Raw genomic sequence first — 19,721 nt, forward strand, 5'->3', positions numbered from 1 at the left:
AATTTGATATGGGGGCTGACATCAATACTTTTAATTTATTCTTCTTTGTATGAATATTCATATTTCCCATTATATAAATATTCATATGCTTGATTGTGGGGTACTGTCCCAGATCCTACCAGGAATATTAATATATTGGTGCATGCCTTTTGTTATTCTTCTAAAATTTGAAAATTTCTGAATTCTGAAACAGACCCAGCCCCTGCCATTGTACACTGAGAGAATATGGAACTCAACTATCATTTTTGACTTTCTCAACCAAATGGTTCATGACAGTCTAGGGAATAAACCTTTGCTTGCTTTCTCCCCTTCCTCAATACCCCTGCACTGCTGACAAAGAAGCTCAACAGCCTTCATGTGACCCATAGGCACGAGGGCTCTTTGGGAGTTCTATAATTGCATAGAACTGATTCTGCTTAACTCTACCTACTCCTGTGGGTGGAAGGTAATATTCCAAGTTTTAAACTTGCAAATAGCTGGATAGACTGATATTGAATATTTTTAAATGAACATACAAATTGGTATTATTGCTACTTCATTTAAATTATTAACAGGAACACAAGCATTTTTTTTCTAAGAGTGGTACGCAAAAACAAAGATCAAGGTTAAACTTGCTACACTGACATTTAACCCCTTCCTCAGTGGTTAAATGAGTGTGGCTAATGTTAGGAGGGCAACTCTGAACCTAGGACCTTTCTGGACTTTGAAATAACTTGAGTTCTCATTTAGGGATTGCCAAATAGAGTGGGTGATAGGCTTTTTTTTTTTTTTTTTTTGGTATGAGGGATTGAACCCAAGGGTGCTTATCCACTGAGCCACATCCCCAGTGCTTTTATACTGGTTGGAGATATAGTATCACTACGTTGCTTAGAGCCTCATTTCAGTTGCTGAGTCTGGCTTTGAACTCATGATCCTCCTGCCTCAGCCTCCAGAGCTGCTGGAATTACAGGCATGCACAACTATCCCCGGCAGCTGTATGTCTATTACAAAGGAGTCCTTAACACAGCCAGGTCCTAGGACTGAGCAGTGCCTGACTTTCTTCCTGCAGAAAAAAACCATCATGAAATAAAGCAATGGGGTCCGGGGGTCGGGGGGAGTACTATGTTGTGTGGCTGGGCCTCCCAGATCTGCCTTTACAAACAATATAAAGTCACTCTGTTCAATGGAAAAATTATAGTGACACTGCATTTGTGGATGCCTTTTTCAAACTTTTAGATAAAGGCCTAAGATTTCACTGTGAAACATTCAAAAGGATTCACTTATCTATTAAAAAATGAGTTTAGTGTGGAAAGAAGATAAGTAAGGAAACCTCCCCCAAAGCACTGGACAAGCTGACTTCAAGGGCAATAAGACAATGTGCCCTTCTTTTCACTGATTTCTCATACCCTGGTGAGCTCCTACAGACAGAAGAACAAACTGGTTTTGCTGGCTTGAAAGGAATGTTCCTTTAAGGGGATTAAGAAATTCACCAGAATGTCAAATTTCCTCCAGTTTGAAACTGCCAAATGTTGCCTGCTCTATCCTCCTAAAGTGACAATCTGACTGTATCCTTGATTTCAACTCCAATAAAATCGAATGTAGGTGGCAGTCTCTGAACTCAGGCTCTTGAATCCTTAGTTACTAAGCATATTCCCTGCAAGAATATGAGAAATTCTGAAGGAGGAATTACATGAAAACAACAAGAAACATTCCAAGAAAAGGAGCAAATGACAATGGAGTGAGAACTGAGGATTGCATATGAGGTTATATAAAATGGTCTTTTTTCTTTGAGAAACACAAATGTGTCCATGTGAGTTTATGTATGTGAATACACAATACCTAACTGTAATGCTTACAAGAGAGTAATGATGACACCAGAACCTTCCTGGGAACAGGCTGGGTTTATCCAGTTTTGCTTTGGATAATTTCTAGGTCATTTAATTAAGTGGTTATAATTCCATGCTTGCAGATAAACTGCTCATATGGAACACTGATAGAAGTGATTGGACACTAAACAAATGTTTCTGTTTGTGAAAAAAAAAGAATGACCATCAGTCAAACAGGACAAAGGCTTTGAGATAAAGATTTTGAATCTCCGCTAAGTAAACATCTACCAACACTGATGGGAAGTAACAGTACTAAACTGGCTCTCTCATGAAATAAGCACTTCAACACAGAATCAAACCAACAGAGATACGTTGAACATCTCTAACCAAAAAATTCAAAATCTGAAATGCTCCAACATCTGAAATGTTTGGGGCTTGTTGTAACACTCAAAACATTTCAGCTTTTGAATTTTCAGATCAGGGATGCTTAAGCAGTAAAGTATCTGTACATATTCCAAAACCTAAAAAACTAAAATCAGAAACACACTGGACCCAAACATTCTGGTTAAGGGATAGCCCACCCATACCACAATCTGACTTACATAGTCCTAGGTTCCTGGAAAGATGGCTGCAAAAGTCAAAGCTCTTAGCAGTAAGAATACTTTGAATCTTTACAAGTAGAAACAGATTGAGGCTCTCAGACACCTCTCAAGAAGTCTTGCATTTTTCACCCCATCTTCCCCAGTGTTACAGTCACAGGAAGGACACTGATGTGACACACACCACAAGGACAACCCTGTTTTTTACAAAACCTTTAATATTAATCTAGAAAGTTATGAGGTATGACATCCTGCAGGTCTTTCATTGTGCAACACTTCTCAAAGCGTAGACCATGAACTCTTGAGGGTCCCTGAGACTCTTTGGGGGGGAGACCCAGGATGTCAAAACTGTCTTTATAGTAATATCAAGAGGTCCTCTGATGTTAGCAATGATGGTGACCCAAACTGCTGGCACCTCGAATGAATCAAACCAGTGACACCAAACTATGCCAGCATTCATGTATTCTATTTCACTGCTGTGCACTCACCATCACCTCCAGAAAGTGCAGGTAAGAATATCCTTGATGAAGCAATAATGATTTTCACTAAAAACACACATGTTAATATTCTACTTGATAATATGAGGAATATGCATGAAGCATTTGTTGCCTATTTAAGTATGACAGATACCCCAAGGAGAAGCACTTGGTTGAATGATCTGCAAGGTGAAATAGTTGCTTTAATTACAGAAGACTGTGGGAAACAGAATAGTATCTACATCCTAATCTCTGGATTCTGTGAATATGTACTTGTAGTATGGCAGAGGAGAACTACGTTTATGGATATAATTAGGATTGCTTATCAGCAGATAGGGACTATAACCTGGATTACTCAAGTGGGCTTGATAGCAAAAATGTCCTGAAAAGTAGGACAAAAGTAGGACAGGGAGGCACAAGATGATGGATGATTGTCAGCAAGAGATGTAACAATGGTGGCAGAGTAGGAGGAATATAACACTGTTAGATCTGGAAGGGGAAGGCAGAGAACTGTGTGCAGTCTCTAGAAGCTGCAAACATAAGGATTCAGAATCACCCCTAGAACACTAAATCTGTTACAGCAACAATAAAAACTAAGTAAAACACCTTTTATTTGAAAGAACAACCAACTGACAAACTGTGGTTAGTTAGACTGTATATTTAGAAGTATTTTCTTGAAAATAAAAAAAAGGAGCTTGTTATTTTAAGGAAAACAACTAATGATATCTTGCTGATTACATAATTCAAACTTTACAACAAAGTTTTTGATTCTGAAAAACTTATACCTATGAGTTTGAGAGCATACCAACTTCAAAGATTTTTTTAAATAGGACCAATGTTAATGTTAACAATAGGGGTTTTTTTTTGTTATAATAAACTAAGTCAACACTTAGAAAATCTGCATAAGAGAATCAATATTTTCCAAATGACTGACACATGGAGTTATCATATATGGATAAAAGGTTCATCTAAAGTATACAAAAGTCAATGAATTTTTAATTTAAGTATACTTAGGTTTTCAGGTCAATTCAGATTAATCTTTAAGAAGCTACCATTTGTTGAGTTTGATACTGTATCAAAGAAAAATATCCACAATTACCTGAGAAGTCATAAAATTCTTTTCCCCCCTGGTACTGGGGGTTGAACCTAGGAATGCTCTATGGCTAAGCTACATTTGTAAAATTTTTTGTAAAAATTTGAGGAGGTCGTCTTGATAAATTGCCCAGGCTGGCTTTGAATTTATAATCCACTGTGCCTAGGCTTCCTCCAAATAGCTGGGATTACAGGTGTGCACCATTGGCTACTCCTTCCTTTTCAAAGCGCATGCACTGTGTGAGGCCAGACTTTCTTTGTCCACTCCAACCAAAACAACAGATTGCAACAGAGAGACAGTAGAAGCAGATGTGACTCCAACTGCATTCTATTAAAGCAGACATTAAAGGGATTTGAAAAATGTTCAAAAAAGTCTTTCACTGACTTTTTAAAGACTTCTTTCACAAAAATGTTATTTATATTAACATAATTGCTTATTATTGCTATTTTTAAAAGAATTAACTCAATATTTAAAATTTCTACATAAATTTTAATGAAGTAAATGAATACTAACTGAAAAGTAACATAAGCAAAAGTTCCTGGGTGTTCTTGATACAACTTTTAAGGGGGTAAAAGTATTCTGAGACTAAAAAAGTTTGAGGGCAAGAAAAAATGGTTAAAAAAAAAGTTTGAGCACTATTATCATTGTACTTCATTTTGCCATTCTCTAATGACAGGAAATTAGGTGCCTTTACCCATGTTTATTGGTTATCCGATATGTTTTTTGCAGAGTCTGCCAAAATTTTCCCCTTTGGCTGCAGTAAAGATTTACTCTCAGCTGGGCACTGTGGTACATGCCTATATTTTAGCTTCTCAGAAGGCGAATGCAGGAGAGTCACAAGTTTGAGGCCAGCCTCAGCAATTTAGCAAGAACCAGTCTCAAAATAAAATGAAAATGGCTGGCAATGTATCTCTGGAGTACAATGTTTGCCTAGCAACACAAGACCTAGGTTCAATCCCCAGTATGTCTGTCTGTCTGTCTGTCTGTCTGTCTCTCTCTCTCTCTCTCTCTCTCTCTCTCTCTCTCTCACACACACACACACACACACACACACACACAATGCATCTTGGTGCAGTTTTCTGTTTCTTATTCTTGAATATGTGAGTTACAATTTACATCTATGAAAAATCTAGAGCCATTCTTTCCTCATTTTTGGGTGCTTTCTACCTCCTCTGGGGATTGACTCGTACGTATTGTTATGCCAGGTAAGGTTCTCACCACATTCATGTGGTTTTTTGGGGTTGCTCTTCTTTAAACTTGTTTATTTAATTTGGAATTATTTCTACTTCTATGTCTTCCAGTTCACTAATCTGTTCTCTTGCACTGTCTAATTGTTGTTAATCCTTAACAGGACATTTTTTTTTTCCCTCTGACTCTGTACTTTCACATCTATAATTTGGATCTGGAACTTTTTAAAATGTGTTTCAGATCTCTACTTAAATGTATTCGATCTTTCTTTCAGCTTCCTAACATACAAAAAGAAATCTGTGTCATTTTTGTGGTGGGTTTTGATTTGATTCTCCTTTACTATGGATCATATTTTCTTGCTTATAATTTTTGGTCAATCAATGAATGGATTGTTAGACATTATTCTTTTGGGTGTTGAATATTGTTGTATTCTATTTTGTGGGGGAGCATTTCAGACATAATTCCTTTTCTATAAGTGTTCTTTGGCTTTTTTTCTGGAAGACAGTTGAATTATTTATAAATAGTTTGATACTTTTACGTTCTTGCTTTTAAATTCTATTTGGTTGTACTTGGGCAGGATTTATTTTTATGAAAATTTTGCTCCACTATTGAGGCAAAAGCATTATGAGACTCAACCCAATGCCATGTGAATGATGAGGTTTTACAGTCTGGTTGAGGGAGACTGTGTAGCTCTCATTTTCCTGATACTCTGCTCTACAAGCTGTAGCCTTCTGGCCTCCCTGGAGTCCCATTTTAGTCTCAACTCATGGAGGCCCTTGGCCTTCAGCTGGGTGTACTTCCCAAGCTGTAGCTTTAAAATGCTTCAGAGAGAAAGCTGGAGAAATCTGAGAGTTTGCCTCAATTGTTGCCCAACTTCCAGGTCTCACTGTCCTTTGCTGCCTCATGTCCGATGTCATTAAAAACCACTGTTTCATTGTTTTGTCTAGTTTTTAAAGCTGTTTCAGATGGGAGAATAAATCTGGTCCCTTACTTAACTGTGGCCAGAAGCATACATCTAGCTTCTGTTTACACATAAACTTTATTGGTTTACAGTTTCTGATCAGTAAACTGCATGTTTGAGACATACAATTTAATGAGTTCTGACAAACTACCACCACGATCAAATTCCTAACATTCCCATCATGACCCTAACAGCTCCTAGCTCCCCTTCACCACTCATCCCTGTATCACCCAACAGCCTCAGGGAATCTTGTTCAAGGAATCTTGTTTCACTATAAATTACTTTTGCCTGCATTTTATTATGCTTCACATTTTTTATATTGGTGCATTTCAGTTGTACATAATGGTAGGCTTTGTTGTTACATATTAGTACATGCACACAATATAATTTGGTTTTCTACATTTTTGTGTGTGTGTGTGTGTATTTTAGTTGTCAATGGACCGTTATTTTATTTTTTTATGTGGTGCTGAGGATCGAACCCAGCTCCTCACACATGCTAGGCAAGTGCTCTACCACTGAGCCACAACCCCAGCCCAGTTGTCTACATTTTTGAAGAATATTTTATTGGGAGTTATACTCTTTCAGCACTCTACAAATGTCTTCTGGCTTCCGTCTTTTCTTTATGCTACTTAGCCCAGCAAATGGTTAATTTTAACAGCCAATTGACTCTTATTGTGAAGGCATTTTTGCATCTGGCTATTTTGAAGATTTTTCTCTTTTTCTTTTGTTTTTAGCAGTTTTTATTATAATAGGCCTACCTCTGTATTTCTTCTATTATCTTGGTCAGTGTAGACAGAGCTCCTTGGTTCTGTCTCAAGGCATGACTTTTATTAGTTTTAGGAATTTCTCTACAAGTATTTCTTCAAACATTGCTTCTGTTCCCAAACACTGCACCTATGTCTCCTCTCCTGGAAATCCAATTGCATATATGTATTTTACTGTGACTTACACGCTTTTTACTCACTTTCCTACATTTTCTGTGCTTTCTTGTCTTTATTTTGTAGTTAAAATTTTTCTGAAAACTTGTCTTCATCTATTTTTCCTTTATTCTGTCTACTGTGTTCTTAAACTCATCTAGTTTTAGATGAGTACGTAGAACTCATTCTTCTTTCAGATGGTTTAACTTTTGGTTACTTATATTTCCAGTTCTGGAATTGGTTTGATTATTGTGAAGATTTGAATTCTCTGATGAGTCTTGAATTCCATATATACATCTGCAGACTCTGAGGCCACTAAAACCTCTCCTCTGCCTCCTAACCTTTTACCTGGTATTTATGCTGGACTTTACCCCATGACTCTTGCTTATCAGCAAACACCCAAGGGAAAAAGAACTGTAGGATATTTTTAATTTTGAAGAACTCCAACTTCTCAATTCTTTATTTTTGGAATCAGGCTTTTGGTGTCATGTCTATGAATTCTTCACTAAGCCCAAGGTTCCAAAGATTTTTCTAAAGATTTTATCAGAAATGTTTTAGTTTCACACTCCATCTATGATCCATCTGAATTAATTTCTGTATAAGGTATGGCACATTAAAGTCAAGGGTTATTATTATTTTATGAATGTTCAGTTGTCCCAGTGCTGTCTGAAAAGCCTATCCTTCCTTCTCTGCTTTGGTACCATTGCCAAAAATCAGCTGGCTTTGTCTGTGTGGGGCTATTTCTGGTTTTCTATTCTTTTCCACAGACCCATGTGTTTATTATCCTTCAACAATAACAGTGATTACTCTAGCTATGTCGTCAAACAAGGTAGAACAATTTCTCTTATTTCTTAAAATTGTTTTAGTTTCTCTGCCTTTTCATACAAGTTTTAGAATAATAGTGTCCATGTTACATTACAGAAAAGAATATTCTAAAATTTATGTGAAAAGAAAAATGAATATAGTGTGTCTATTCGTTTATTAATGTCCTCTTTGATTTCATCAGTCTTTCACAACTTTTTTCGCATAAGTCCTATACATGTTTAGATACATGCCTAAGTATTGTTTCTTTAAAAAAAAAGAGATTGTAAATGATACTGTATTTTATCAGTTTTCACATATTCATGAAAGAAAAATAATTAGCTTTTTGTAAGGTACTATTATGTCATACATGCTAGCTGAACACACTTTTACAGATTCTTAGGGATCTTAAATAGGGATGGTTTCATTTTTTCCTTTCCTATATCTACATGTCTATTAGTTCCTTTTCTTTCCCGAATATAGTGATGAGAACTTCCAGTACTATGCTGAATAAGAGTGGGGACAGAACACATTCTTCCCTCGTTAACATTCAGTCTTGCCATTGTATGATATAAGTGTAGATTTTTTGTAGATGTTCTTTATCAAGAGAAAGTTCCTTTCTATTCTAATCTTTCTTAAAAATCATGAATAGCTTTGAATTTGTTAAATGTGTGATTTTTCTAGGCTGTTAGTAAGGCGAGTCTACATACTTGTACTGTGAGTCATAATGAGTCTCACCTACTTGTGAATGCTGAGCCCGCCTTGCATCTTTGGAATAAACCCAACTAGGTTTGGGTCTATAATTTATATATGTAAATTACTGAGTTACATTTGCTAATATCCAGGAACTTTGAGTGTACATTAATGAGGAACAGGGCCATAGTTTTCTTCTTTCTTACTTTTTCTAACTTTGGTATCAGGGCTTCATAAAATGAACTGAGAAGTATCCATCATCTACTTTCTAGAAGAAACTGTAGAACTGGTGATGATCTTTCTTTAAATATTAGGTAAAATTTTCCAGAGAAACCATCTGGCTCTGTAGATTACTTCTGGAGTTCTAAAATTATTGATTTAATTTTCTCAAAAATTATAGGGATGAGTTGTGGTAATGTTTTAAAGGAGTTGTTCCATTTCACCTGAGTTATCAAAATTTCATAGGTACACAGTACCACTGTATTACACTGTAGATGTTCACCACACCGGTAGAGACATTCCATTTCATTCTTGATTATGGCAAGAGTTGTTTTAGCTCCAGATTTTTCTTTTGTTAGTCTTCCTAGAGTATTTTCAACTTTATTGATTTTTTTTAAAGAGCTAGCTTTTTATACCATCATTCTGTTATCAATTGATTGACTTCTATCTTTATAACTTCCTTTGTCTTCTTTGCACTTATTTTGCATGCTCTCTCTTTTTCAGTTACACAAGGTATGATCTTGGATTACTCATTCGAAACATTTTATTTATTTATTCATTTGTTATTATTACTTAGTGTTTTTGGTAGTCCTATGGATTGCACGCAGAACTTCATGCATTCTAAGCAAGTGCTCTATCACTTGAGTACAACCCCAGACCTTTTCCTTTTTATGTTAAGCCAGGGTCTTGCTAAGTTGCTGAGGCTGGCTGTGAACTTGTGATCCTCCTGCCTCAGTCTCCTGAGTCATAGGATTACAGGAATGCTCCACTGCATTGGTCACAAGACTTTTCATCTTTCCTTAAGCAGCATACAGTATTATAAATTTCAATTCTCAGCCAATTTAGATGCATCTTGTAAATTTTGATATATTCTCATGTTCCTTTCATTTAATAAAATTTTAAATTCCCAAAGGCTTTTTCTGGAGCTATTTCTGTTATATTTCTATTATTTCTAGTTTGAATCTACTTTGTCAAGGAGATGATCTATTTTTAGGATTTCACCTTTTAAAAATTTGCTGACTTTTATAGCCCAGGATCTAGTTTACCTTGACATATGCTCCATGTTGCTTGAAAAGAATGTTCTGCTATTGTGAGGAATGTTCTGTGTTGATTAGATCCTACTAGTTGATAGTGTTGTGTAGTTCTATATCCTTGCTGATTTTCTATCTAGTTGTACAAAGAAGATTGTTAAAACCAATGTAATTATGGATCTCTTTTTAGTTTTATCAGCTTTTAGCTCATATGTTTTACAGCTGTTTTATTGGGTCACAAACATCTAGGATTGCTGTTTTTTTGGTAGAATGCCCTTTCACTATGATACATTTTTCTTTCCTGTCCCTGGTAATTTTCTTTGGTCTGAATTCTATTTTATCTAATTTAACAGCCATTAAGGCTTTCTTTTGATTAGCATTTGTATAATATATAAATGCAATCTTTTATATTTCAACTGAGTTTAGTGAAGTAGCCTAAAGTTCACATAACTGGATAAATGTTTCACTTTAAATTCATCCTGTAAATCTTTCCTTTAATTGGTATATTTAGAACATTTACATTTAAAGAAATAATTGATGTGTTAGAACTTAATTAAGTCTGCCATTTTATTTGTTGTTTATTTTCGTTATCCTGTCTTTGAAGATTGACTATGTTTTAGAATTCTACTTTGATTTACCAACAGTGTTTATAGGTATCAATTTTACCAAATATACAAACTTTACCTCCTTTTAGGCTTTTTGTCTCTTACCACATATAAAATAATTGTCTGAATTTCTGTATGCACATTGATACATACCTTCAACATTGGTATAGCTTTTGCTTCAAATGCCAAAATAATGCAGGGAACTCAATAGCAAAAGTAATAATGCATATATTTACTCTATTATTTTTTCCTCCTATCTAAAACTTTAAAATCTCTTCATCTATCTGTATTTTTAGGGTAGGTCTGCTGGTTACAAATTCTCTTGTTTTTCTTCACTGACAACATCTTGATTTGCTCTTTGCTCCTGAGGGATATTTTCGCTGAACATAAAATTCTTGGTTGACAGTTCTTTTCTTTCAGCATTTAAGAAATGCCATGCCATTTCCTTCTGTCCTCTGTAGTTTCTGATAAAAAAAATCTCTTATTCAAAATTGTTCTTCCCCTATAATAAGGTGTCATTTCTATTTTGCTTCTTTCAAGACTTTGTCTTTAGTGTTCCGAAATTTGACCATGATATATTTTGGTTTTATTTTTTTTAATTGGAAGTTTCTAGTTTCTATGTTAATGAGTATGAGTTAATTGTACATATTAATTGGATACAGTGCGACAGTTAAACACATGCCCACAGTGTGCACCAATCAAGTCAGGGTAACTAGTGTCTCCATCTACTTATCATTTCCTTATGTTTGGAGCCTTCACACTCCTCTTCTAGAACTTCATAAAAGATGTAATATATTATTATAAACTACAATCACTGTGCTGCAGAACAACACTAGAGGTTTTTTTCCTAATTGTGTTTAGATTATTCAACTTCCCTTCAATATTAATTATATTTCTATGTGTCCTTAGTAAATTTTACATATTCTCAGATTGTTGCTCATTTATTTTTCCCAGATTAAACATCGAGTTTCTAAAGAGCAGAGGCAATACTTTGTTCATCTTTATAAATCCAGTACCTAGCACATAACATGTTCTCAACAAATGTGTGTCAAATTAACCAACCATGATATATTTTGCTGTGGACTTCTTTGAATTTATCTTGTTTAGCTTCTTAAATCTAAAGATTTAGGTTTTATACCAAATTGGGGAGGATTTTAGGTATTACTTCTTTGAATACTCTTTCAAAGCCTGCCGCCTTCTTTCTCATTGTCTTCCAAGCTCTGACAATACAATTATTAAATATTATATTGCAGTAGCACAAATCCTGAGGCTCCATTTTTATTTTACATCTCTTTGTTATCCAAACTGGATGGTTTCTACTGCTCCGTATTTAAGTTCACAGACTCTTTTCTCCATCTATCCCATCTTGCTGTACCTATTGAGCTTTTTATTTTCGTTGCTGTAATTTTCAGTTCTAGCATTTCCATTTGTTTCTTACTGATATCTTCTATTTCTTCTCTTTTCTTTTTTGGTACTAGGATTAAACTCGGGAGCACTTAACCACCGAGCCACATTCCCAGCACCTTCTCCTTTTTTTAATGTTTTATTTTGATGCAGGGTTTCACTAAGTTGCTTAGGGCCTTGCTAAATTGCTGACACTGTCTTTAAACTTGTAATCTTCCTGTCTTACTTAGTAAAAGTATCTGGGAGATCTTTCCATGCCAGTATATAGAAAGGTTTCCTGTTATTTTTACTTCTGCATAGTATTCTATTGATTGCGGTAGCATAGTTTCCCTATCAATGGTCATTTGAGCCACTGGGATTACAGGCATACACCACCATGCCTGGCTTAATATCTTCTATTTCTTTGCTAAATTTTTTAAAAAATTTTTTTTAAAATCATGCTTTTAATTGCTTTTTAAGCATTTTAATGATGGCTATAAAAAGCACTGTTAGATAATTCTAACATCTGTGTTGTCTTGGTGTTGGCATGTATTAACTCTTTCCAATTCATGTTTTCTTCATTGGTATGACTAGTGATTTTCAATTCAAATCTAAATATACTGGATAAGATGTTATGAGATTAGGATCTTATTTAAATCTTCTTTGTTATCAGGACTCCTTTATTACCACTCTGGTAGGGAGAAAAGGATATAGCTAGGTGAGGTTAAAAGTCAGTCCCACTGGCATGAGAGGGAAAGGGCAGGAGTGGAAGTTCCAGCTCCCTATGAGTTCTCCACTGAAACCGCCCTTCTGGAAGTGCAGGGGTGAGCCTTACTACTCTGTGTGGTTTTCACTGCCACTGCAGTGAGGACTTGAATACATCTCATACTTGCTGGGTGTGCTCAAAGTCCTGACTCCCCACTAGGCCTCCTCTGGCACCATCATGGGGGAGCAGGTGCTCCTCATTACCACTCCACAGAGAGGCAAATTCCAGCTCCCCACTTAGGCTTCTCTAGCAATGCCTCAGGAGAGTTTAGAGAAGGGAGAAGGCTGTAGCCCTTCCTTGTTTTTGTGGTATTTAGTAGGAGTAGAGAGATTGTTTACAAGTTTTCTTCCTTTCTATGGCTTTGTTTTTTGTTTTTGTTTTTTCTTTCTTTGACTAAAGGGAATAGGCTTTGGGGGTGAAGGGGCTTCTTTTGCCTGTATTTATTGGGATTTCTAGGCTGCTGGCTTCTTTCAGCTCACAAACTGGGATATATAAGCAAAACAGAAAACCCAGAGATCTTACCACTGTGCCATTCCCAGATCCCAAGGTCCTTAGCCAGTCTGCCTTCTCCTATCTACCTTTCAAACTCTTTTCATGTTTTATTTATATCTAATATCCAGCATCATTGGCTGTATTTAGTAGGAAGAACAGGGGGAAAATACATTTCATTATTTCCAGAGGCCAAAGTCTCAACTTAGTTTAAGAAAATATTTCGTCCAGTCTTTCTTGTCATTCTCAGTGGGTAGTTGGTCTTCATTAAGCTACTCTGCCACTGATGGAAGACTTTGGCCATTTGTTTTAAACCATCAATATTCATATTGAAAAGCACTCATTTTGATTTGGTTTTCATAAACATAACTTAACTACTAGTAGTTAACTAGTAGTTAACTACTCTTAACTACTTCCTGAAGATAAGTCTCTATATTGTCCTCCAGAAAGAATGACAGAGACTGGGAAAAAAATCAATTATTAATAGGAAAAAAATGCTAGTTTAAAATTGTATCCATATTGGAAATTACTAACAAAAATAACATTTGGATACTGGGTAGGAAAGTTTTTTTTTAAAGTATTTGATACATAGTTTCAAAATTATTTATATATACTTATAGATATATCCTAACCTATTTTTATCTTTGGCATAATATAAATGAAACCGTCTACACATGCTAATAATTTTATCTAACAATGTGTTGTGTAAAATTTCTCACAAAATAAAAAAATGTATGGGGTATTTATAAAAAACAAATTTCAATTATATAGGAAAAGACTCTTAATTGTAGCACTGTTTGTAATAGAAAAAAGGTTGGAATCAACCCAAATGACCATCGATAGGGAAACTATGCTACAGCAATACAATGGAATACTATGCAGAAGTAAAAATAACAGGAAACCTTTCTATGTACTGTAATGGAAAGATCTCCCAGATACTTTTACTAAGTAAGAAAGGAAGTGTCTTACATTTTATATAAAGAAATAAAACCGTGTATGCATATTTGGTAGTATCTGAATACAGAAATACAGAAACACTGTATATAAGAAATCATAAAAGTGGTAACAATGAAGGAGTGGAGAGAAGAGCAATAGAAAGAGAATGGAAATGAGACCCTTCAACATTAAATTAATGGCCTTATTATGTCTATTATCAAACTTTTATTACCCACTCAAATCCTAGAGGAAGAAACTACTTTAACTTTTTATTTTAAAGCTGATTTTAAAATATAACTAATAATTCACAATAAAGAAGATTGAAAGGTTTGCTGTTATTGTGTAATATTTGTATTTTCTGTATTCTATGAACCAAAGAATCCTCACTGTAAGTGTCTCTTCATCTTGCTGTACTCCGTCACTGCAAACTGCAGTCCTACCACAACCATGTCCCCCAATGCCAATGCTATCAGTCAGCCAATCACAGGGTCTTCTCATTGGAGAGATACAGCCACCCTGTCATCCAATTCAGCCTTGGTTGGGCAAAAGAACTGGGATAGGCCAGCACAGGGTAACCACTCCTTGCAAATAGACAGGACAAAGCTGTGGCTGCCCCTATCTCCATTTCCTGACCTGATGGCTGACAGGTACAATTTGGTAGCCACCTGACTTTTAAACACTATCTAAAAGAAGATTTAAACTCTAGGAATGACAATTGTTCTGCTAAAGTGTCATTCACAGAAAATTGGTTTTGGAAAGAATGTTTCCCTTTGGGTCATTTTTCAAAATAGCTGCTGGAAATCAACAAAGAAAACGGCTGGTCAAACTCATTTATCTTCACAATAAAACACTACAACGTGGCAATGAATAGGGTTTAAGTCAGCAGAGAATTTCATTCATGTCCTTAATCAAAAGATCAGTACTCAATGTGATTCTGCAATCTGTATACGGGGTAAAAATGGGAGTTCATAACCCACTTGAATCAAAGTGTGAAATATGATATATCAAGAACTATGTAATATTTTGAACAACCAACAATAAAAATTTAAAAAAAATTTAAAAAAAGATCAGTACTATTTATTATGGAATAACTATTGCTTTTTTCCTTTCATCCATTCTTGATAAAATTGCAGACATAAATTAAATATTACTTTCCTTCTACTCTAAATTCGATAACTTAAAGAGTAACTTTAAAAAACTGAGAACCCTTTCCCCTCACAACCTCTTATATGTAATTTTGTATAACAATGAGAATACGATATGTCAAGAACTTTGTAATGTTTTGAACAACCAATAAAAAAAAGAATTAGAAAAAGAAAAAAAAACTGAGAACCCAATAAGTATTTTCATTTGGGCACATTTTTAATAAACACCTAGGAACCAAATGAAGATACTCATGTAGGCAAAATCACTTCCTTGTACATGAAACCTGACATTTCCTAGTGAAAACGGGCCTACCAATTTCATTAATGCAAACTGGCAATTGTGCTTTAAATATTTATGAGCCTGCCATACTCCAATTTTATTTGGGCTTAACATGTTACACTTAATACTAGGCATTGAAGCCTATGGCAATTAGACTCGGAGCCATTGTTCCAGTTTCTTCCCCGTGCATAGGGAGGGAAAGGAGGATAAGCTGTGTGGCGTATTGGTTGATAACATGGGCTCTGGAGTCCGTATGCCTGGACTCAAGACTAGCCTCCACAGATCCTAACTGTGATCAGCCTCTTTGTGCCTCAGTGCACTTGTATGCAAAACAGGAATAATAGCACCTACATTAAAGGATTCTGAGGAATAATTAAAATAATTCATGCAAACTGCTTCACACAGTATCTGACATAAGTCACTGCTCAATCAAAATTCCCTATTCTATTGCTCTCCTGCATGTGCCTCACACTCCTGTTCAACTAGACTGCTTCCCACCCCTTAAGAGCAATCTGTTCTTGTCCCTCTGTACTTGGTTCTCACTATTTTGAGTCTGGAGTGACCTACTGTTTATTCTTCGGCCTGATAAAATTTTCTTCCCCTTTAAGATGCATCTCATTCTGTGGACCAACAAGACTTGACCCTGTTGGCTTGTACCTCCATTACTCTCTGTTTGCAGTTCTCTTATATTAACCCTGACATCCATTACAGTAATTTATGACCTTGCCTCCTTCATGTATAAGGTCTGTGTCTTACTAGGCTATTTATTCTCTATTGTATTTAACAATCTGCCAGGAGTTGTACTTAAAAGGCACTTACTGGATTTGAAATGGTCACACTTACTTGTAAAAGCATAATATGTTACCTATAACAGATGTTCTCTCATAGGAAGTTTATTAAGATTAAAAGAGCTCATGCATGTAAAGGGTGACTAACAAGCTATTATTTTATAATTATCAACAAAAACTAACATTTCTTGAATGTCTACTTATGTGCCCAGCGTGGTATTAAGTATTATACATGTGTGAATTCCTTAAAATACAGGTAGGTGTGATAATTCCCCTTGCAGAGTAGATGAGATATAGGTGTTTTAAAAATAACTACTAAAGAAAAATGGTTAAGATATGTCAAATTTAAAAATAATGAAACTGGTCATATGATTTAAAAAGTTGAAGCTGGGGGTGGTGGCACATGCATGTAATCCCAAGCAACTCACAGGGCTGAAGCAGGAGGATTGCAAATACCCGCCTGGACAACTCTGCAAGACTCTATCTCAAAAATAAAAGAGAAAAAGTTCTGGAGATGTAGCTCAGTGGTAGAGCACCCTGGGTTTCAATTCCTAATAATGCATACAAAACAACAACAACGACAACAAAACAAAGTAGAATAGAGTAGTGGACTCCCTTAATACTTCACAATATAGTTTTAAGGATCAAAATAATTCAAGAAATGGAAAGGTAAAGGAAAATTTTCAAATCTTAAAAATGAAAGGCAGTATTACGTGAATTTGTATCCAGTGTTCAGGATCACTAAAGATGAGAGGAAAGTAAATGGGCCTTAGAACCACTGTAAGCCACAAACCCCTCAAGTGTAAAACAGGCCAGTAACTAACTGGAAGGGACAACTCAGGGTTGCTGTGAAGGTTGAATCAGATGATGCCAGTAAAGTGATTGAAACAGAGTAACAATTTAACACATATCCATGTAATCTGTTTCTATCATGATATATGTTCTCAGTTGTCTAATAAATAAAGATATAAGGACATGATGCGTGAACAAAATCCAAAGTTCATTCAAATTTTCTGAGGCTCCAAGTGTTCTCAATTCTAGCCAGTTTGAAAACACTGTCAAGTTAGTTTTATCTTTTCTCACTGTCATTTTACATAACAGTAGAAATAGACATCAATAACAACAAAGGCCCAGAAAGGCATAAAGAAGGAGAAAGTGAATGCCTGGATAAACCACAAAGGATGTATTTATTTTCTAAAATGAATTTCTTTGGAATTCAAGGAAATGCCTACTTCCAATCCCACATGCATATCATTGTCAAGTCAAATAAGAAACAAATTATTAGATCTTTGTGCAATGCTTTCTTGTATACTTTACAAATAAAATTTTAATGTTTTTCTTCTGTTCATTTTACATTTTCATACTGATTAAAGGAAGAAATAAAGCACCAAGGATTTGAAAGGCAAAATGCACAATATAGCAAACAAATTGTGTTTTCTTTTTCCAAGCATAATTTTATAAGCTATTTAATGAGAATAGAAATCATTTTAAAAAATTTAAAAGGAGACTTAAAAATTCCTTTTGGTGAGTCTGGTTTCCTGGTATCACACTATGAATCACTTTAAATCGAGGCTATATAAAACTTAAAATTTTTAAAAATGATGACACAGATGGAAAATAAAAATGCTTTGCAATGATTCATATGCGTATCCCCTACAGTACATGCATTTCTTTTTAAAATCTGCATTTCTAAAGGCATCAAAATAATCAGTTTCTAAAAAAAGGTTCCAAGGCATTAATGAGATTTATGAGATTTCCTATGGAAAAAAAACTGACTGCTGTGCTGAAGTATGCCTGTCATCTGCTATACACCAGCACAATCCTGGCTTTGAATGCTATGAATGGAAACAGAGAAGACAGGAGAGAAGCCAAGTGGTAGTGTGCCCTTTGGTCTAGATACAGAGCTGCTCACATAGGACAGCATGTTTTAAACTTTTACATTCCACTGCTGAGGAAAAGCTGCCTAATACTAAAACCCTATTCAATGAGATAACGTATGTAAGGCACTTCTTTCCAAAATAAAATCAGAGAAAATCACTGCCAAATTTTAATTTTTAATTAAACAAAATAACCATCATATATTACCATTAATAATTTATGAAGAGCAGGTTATTTCAACATCTCCAAGATAGGAGAACCATAATTACAAAATAATGGCCAATTTATGAATTAAATAAATTTAACTCTGGGTGAATTCATTATAGGACTCTTATCTTCCTTGTGTGAAGGAACCATGAAATGTTCACCACAACACAGCACCATCTGCAGTCCAACATTTTGCAATCATTAACAGAGGACAAAAATGTGCCAGAAATCTGTGAAATATCTATAATTGGAGTATTTTATTTGATATGTTTAAAATAAGGGGAAATGATAATAAACACCTTCTTTATATAAAATATTCTGTCCTAATATAAATTTAGGATGTTAAGTATATGATTATATTATCAATGCCTAAGTGGGTTTATTTATTCTCTTTAATAAGCACAGTCACTGAAATGACTGAATCAATAAAGTTGAACCTAATCATCATTTTTCTGCTCCTTCTTTTTTAGAATAAATGCCCAGAATATTTACTGGAAAACAGCCTTCAAAGTAGTAAGTTTATGCATTAGTTATTTTCTGAAACACACAAAGTGCTTCAATTTACATGTTATATACATGGATACTCTCAGCATTCTTTAAATACACATGTTGAATAGACAGTTGGCACATTATGAAAAGCAAAATGGATAGAAAAAGCATGGATTAGAAAAGTTAAATCCAACTATTGGTTCATTTTATATTCTTATTGTTTGATTAAAATAATAAATATATCTCAAAACTTATTTTTTTTGAATTTATATTTGTTTTAATAAACTTGGAATTTATAAAATTAAGGAAACACCATCAAAAGTTTTCAGAAAATGACATTACCTAGACCACTTTCACTTTTTGAGGAATTTTTAAAATGCAATGGTAAAACTACTTTTACCCATTGATAGGGTGCAATATGGCTGAAGTGCTAAAAGTTAAAGTAAGATTACGCAAGTGCAACATCTACAAAATTAGCACATATGTTCAAATTACTCCAAGCAGAATGTGGATAACATTCTCTGGTTAGAGACAGTTTCAGATGTTAACTCTTCTTCCTTTAGGCAACCTTTATATGGATTATCCTATCATGCATTAGCCTCAAAAGGACCTCTACATTTTGGAATGTGAAGTATTAAGGAAGTGAATCATAAGCATTTTAAGTCTGTGATATTTATTGGGCCCCAAATTTTAAAATTTTATGTTTATAAATCTTGGCTAAAATTTAGTTTTGGTGTTACTAATGGTTTTAAAGTCTAAGTTTTTAAGAATGGTGGGACAGAGTGACTAACAACTTAGGCTCCGAGGCAGATGACTGATCCCTGGCTCCACAACTTATTAACTTTGAGAAATTTGATTTATTATGTAATTTCTTTGTGCCCCAGATTTCTTATTTTTGAAATGGGTAATAACAGCACATACTCTTGAGGTTGGGAGATTATATGGGATAACATTTAAGGTACTTAGAACATA

At 34.9% G+C, this 19,721-nt stretch overlaps 1 protein-coding gene across 1 annotated transcript in view; it reads right to left on the bottom strand.

Annotated features, from left to right (window-relative positions):
- Positions 1-19,721, bottom strand: part of Sipa1l1 (signal induced proliferation associated 1 like 1) — a 355,392-nt gene that overhangs the window by 95,344 nt on the left and 240,327 nt on the right. The gene's annotated exons all lie outside the window — the stretch shown is intronic.

Source organism: Urocitellus parryii, chromosome 6 (genome assembly GCF_045843805.1).
Source record: "Urocitellus parryii isolate mUroPar1 chromosome 6, mUroPar1.hap1, whole genome shotgun sequence".
Lineage (NCBI taxonomy): Eukaryota > Metazoa > Chordata > Mammalia > Rodentia > Sciuridae > Urocitellus > Urocitellus parryii.